Source organism: Ictidomys tridecemlineatus, chromosome 4 (genome assembly GCF_052094955.1).
Source record: "Ictidomys tridecemlineatus isolate mIctTri1 chromosome 4, mIctTri1.hap1, whole genome shotgun sequence".
Taxonomy (NCBI): Eukaryota; Metazoa; Chordata; class Mammalia; order Rodentia; family Sciuridae; genus Ictidomys; species Ictidomys tridecemlineatus.
Window position 1 is genome coordinate 61,717,899 of NC_135480.1, and position 4,504 is coordinate 61,722,402.

The 4,504-nt window shown below is 43.7% G+C and overlaps 1 non-coding gene across 1 annotated transcript; it reads right to left on the reverse strand.

Annotated features, from left to right (window-relative positions):
- Positions 1–1,956: 1,956 nt before the first annotated feature.
- LOC144377470 (U6 spliceosomal RNA) lies at positions 1,957–2,062 on the reverse strand. Its single transcript, XR_013438469.1, has one exon. It is a non-coding gene; the product is annotated as a U6 spliceosomal RNA (small nuclear RNA).
- Positions 2,063–4,504: the final 2,442 nt, after the last annotated feature.

Below are 4,504 nucleotides of genomic sequence, written 5' to 3' on the forward strand. Positions count from 1 at the left end.
AGGCCACACGTGGGCCTTGACCGCCCCCAGTCTCCAAACTCCTCTGGGTTCTTATGCCTCGGTGCAAGTCTTTCTGTCCCAGTATCTGCCACCTCCTGGTCTGTTCTCCCCTGATGCTGGGCACCAAGAGCATTCACTTTTGTGTCCCTGGTGCTCTGCAAAGCCCTGGGCATAGAACAGGCATCAGAAAACACGTGAACAGTGATGATGGCTTTGGATACGAAGAGAACCCTGTGTCCATTCCTTCATTTACATATTTACAGACCACCAGTCCAGGGTGGGGGAAATAGGTCGATGAATCACAGACACAGATCCTGGAAGAACTCTGCTGGGAAGGGGAGGAAGGCAGCATCGGGCCAGAGTGACCAGGGCATCACAGAGGCCAACACTGAAGAGGCCCTCAGCCCTGCCAGATGGGGAGGGGCCCAGAGAAGGCTTCTGAGGAGAGGTGCCACCTCTCTGCACTGGCCCATTCATTTCATCTTCACAGAGCATGTGGAAGAGTTGGAGAATCAGGAGAAAAAGAGAAGACATCATGTATCCCCAATAATCTTGCGTCTCCTTTCCCTTGAAGGTGACCACTACGTCTTAGTAACAAAATTCATGTCTTTGAATACTTTCTGTTTCAGTCACATGATGCTTGTGTGGCATTCTAATTAATTTTTTCTCTGCTGTATAGTGTTCCATTATATGAATATAGAGTCACCCTTTACTATTAGAATATAATCTGTTCCTGATAGCACATTTGTATGTAGTGAAAACTCATACTACATATTTTTTTTTTTTTTTTAGTACCAAGGATTGAACTCAGGGGCACTTAATCACTGAGCCACATCCAGCCCTATCTTTTTGTGTTTTATTTAGAGACAGGGTTTCATTGAGTTGTTTAGTACCTGGCTTTTCTGAGGCTGGCTTTGAACTCTTGATCCTCCTGCCTCAGCCTCCTGAGCCACTGGGATTACAGGTGTACAGCACTGCGCCCAGCCTCCTATTGCAGAGTTTTAATAAACAAAAAGGCTTCCAGTTTGAGCTGGGGATATATCTCAGTTGGTAGAGTGTTTGCCTCACATGCACAAGGCCTGGGGTTCAATCTCCAGCACAATAAACAAACAAACAAAAAAAAAAAAAACTGTAAAAAAAAAAAAAAGTTCCCGGTTCATCCAAAAATCCCAACTAACTTCCCACAAATATCATTAAAATTCTTTAAAACTAATAATAAATCCCGATGATCTGTGCATAATATAATGTTGTACAGTCCAACACAGTCACAAAAGTCTATTTTTTTTTAAAGAGAGAGAGAATTTTTTAATATTTATTTTTTAGTTTTCGGCGGACACAACATCTTTGTTGGTATGTGGTGCTGAGGATTGAACCCGGGCCGCACGCACGCCAGGCGAGCGCTCTACCGCTGAGCCACATCCCCAGCCCACACAAAAGTCTATTTCTATTTATTTATTTATTTGAAGTGCTGAGGGTTGAGATCAGGGACTCCCACATGCTGGGCAAGTGCTCTGCCACTCAGCCACCCAGCCCACAGGTCATTTAAATTTAAACATAGCATGGGTGACGGTACACACCTGTCATCCCAGTGACTCGGGAGGTTGAAGCAGGAGGATTATATGTCTGAGACCAGCCTCAGTAACTTAATGAGAATCTCAGGAACTGAGCTAGGTCCTGTCTTAAAATAAATTAAATAAATAAATAAAAGAAGCACCCCTGGGTTCAATCCCCAACACACAAAAAAAATTGATGTTAAAAATTCAGTTCTTGGACTGGGGTTGGGGCTCTGCGGTAGAGCACTAACCTAGCACACGTAAGGCACTGGGTTCGATCCTCAATACCACATATAAATAAATAGTATAAAGGTATTGTATCTTCCTACAACTAAGAAAAAAAAAGTAACTTTGTATTTAAAAAAATTCAGTTCCTGGTTACCCTACATACATTAAATTTTTTTTTCATTTGGAATGCTTCATGAATTTTTGTGTCACCTTGCATAGGGGCCATGCTAATCTTCTCTTCATTGTTCAGTGCTTTTGATACATTTTAAGTGCTCAAGAACAACAGAGGCCAAAGGCTACCATATTAGATAGCACATATAGGATATCTCCACCATCACAAAAGTTCTAAAGCATTGAAATCACTGATTACTTCATTCTGGGGCACTGAATGAGCTCTGCTTTCTCCCACACAGAAGTCCTCTTGCCTAGAGTGGATGAGGATGTGGCTTACGTCTTTCATGTAAGCCAAGCTTACGTCTAGCCTTCAGGATGAACTTGGTCACCTGCCCATTTTCTTCGAACATATGGGCCTTTCTGAAGTCTCTCAGGATTACCTAGTTTCTCCTCAGGCTTTTCCACTTTATTAAAAACAATTTCTTTAAACAAGGAGGGAAGAGAGCAATTATGTCCCAAATAAGCTTAGAGACCATGAGCATGAGACGCGACCCCATCCTCTGAAGAGGAGGCTGAGCTGGATTGCAGTGTCCTCTCTCCAGGGTCAGGTTGGTGAGCATGTGCAGATTCACTGTTGGATTTTCTATTAGTAAAAATTTTACAAGTCTCTACCATAACAAATTTCAAAACAGGGAGAGTTCAGACAGCCAGAGGTGGCCGCATAAGGATCTCTTTCTCCTTTCTTCTGTTGATGGGTATTAAGATTGCTCCCTAGGGCTGGGGATGTGGCTCAAGCGGTAGCGCGCTCGCCTGGCATGCGTGTGGCCCGGGTTCGATCCTCAGCACCACATACCAACAAAGATGTTGTGTCCGCCGAAAGCTAAAAATTCTCTCTCTCTCTCTCTTAAAAAAAAAAAAAAAAAAAAAAAAGTCTTTCTTAAAAAAAAAAAAAAAAGATTGCTCCCAGAGTCTTGCTGTAAGATCAATGCTGTGATGTATGTCAACACATGCATGAGTTTCTCTTAGTTCTCTGCAGTGACATAGAATGTTCCATCTTAGACTTAGGTGCATCTTCAACTCCACTAAGTATTGACAAAGTGTTCTTCAACTTGGCTCTGTTCAATTGCTTGTCCCATCAGCAGGGTATGAAAATTAAGGCTTTCTCTATACTCTTAACAAAATTTATCAAACTTTCAAATTTTTTGCTAATCAGATATGTGACATGGTGTTTCACTGTGGTTAGAATTTAAAATTCCCAGGTCAGGCGAGAGGTTGAACACCTTTTTGTACATGTATCAACCATATTTGCTGCTCTCTGTGAAATGCCTGCTCCTTTCTTTTGCTCATTTTTAATTAGGTTGTTTTTCTCACCAATGTGTGGGAGTTCATTTATATGCTGAATAATAATCTTTGTTATTTTGTTGCAATGATCTCTCAGCCTGTAGTCTGTCTTTTCACTTTTGTTGTTGTTGTAGTTTTTAGTGTTTTTAGATGTTGAACAGAATTCTCTTTTCACTATACTGAGCTTATCAATGCTTTTTCCTTTATGGTGCTTTATTGTTGGTGGTGTTTTGTTTAATAAATCTTTCCTTAATCCTGGCACACACTAGGAATTCAGAATATGTTGAATAGCAGCTCTGAAGGGAGCCCAGAGGAGGGGCTGACATGAGTGCTGTAGGGCTCACAGGAGCTGATGGTGCTGTCACTGAGATGAGGACGTGGAAGGGACTACAGTAGGGAAGTGGGTACAGTGGTCCTCAAAGGGGATCTGTCCAGGAAGGAGTAGATCTTGGGCTCAGGAGAAAGTCGGGGCTGGGAATGGAGAGTGTGAGTGTCCAGCAGACATGGGTAAGGAGAAAGGGTGCCCTTCCCCAAGGAGAAGCATAGAGCAGAGCAGAGGGTAGAACTGAGCCCTGGGAGGGCGAGGCAGTCTGGGGAGGAGTCTGGGAAGTAAAAGAACCAGGAAGAGTGCTGGACAGGCCACATGGAGAGTCATCGATAATGTCCATGGAGTGACTGACAGCTGTTCACATTGTTTCTGAGGCATGAAAGTCACTGATCCTTGGCAAAGTCATCCTGTAGGTGGTTTAGGGACAGAGACTACATGAGACAGGCAGAGGAGACAACCCACTCCCCGCAGTGCTGACAGCAAGAGGAAGACTTTCCTGTCTTGTGACCTCAGTGCAGTTCCCTCTACCTGGGATTCTCTCTATCTCTCTTTCTCTTTTTTTTTTTTTTTTTGATACCAGGGATTGAACTGAGGGGCACTTAACCACTAAGCCACATCCCCAGCCCATTTTTGTATTTTATCTAGAGACAGGGTGTCACTGAGTTGCTTAGGGCCTTGCTAAACTGCTGAGGCTGGCTTTGAACTCTTGATCCTCCTGCCTCAGCCTCCTGAGCCGCTGGGATTACAGGTGTGCACCACCAAACCCCACTTACCTGGGATTCTCTTCCCCTCACCTTCATCTGGCTGAGCACCTCTTCCTTTCTGTCTCAACTTTAATGTCACTTCTTGTTCTTCACCCTCAGTGCCTAGTGCACAACCTGGCACAAAGTCGGAACTCTAACTGTTGAATAAAACCTGCAATGGTAACTGAGAGGAGGGG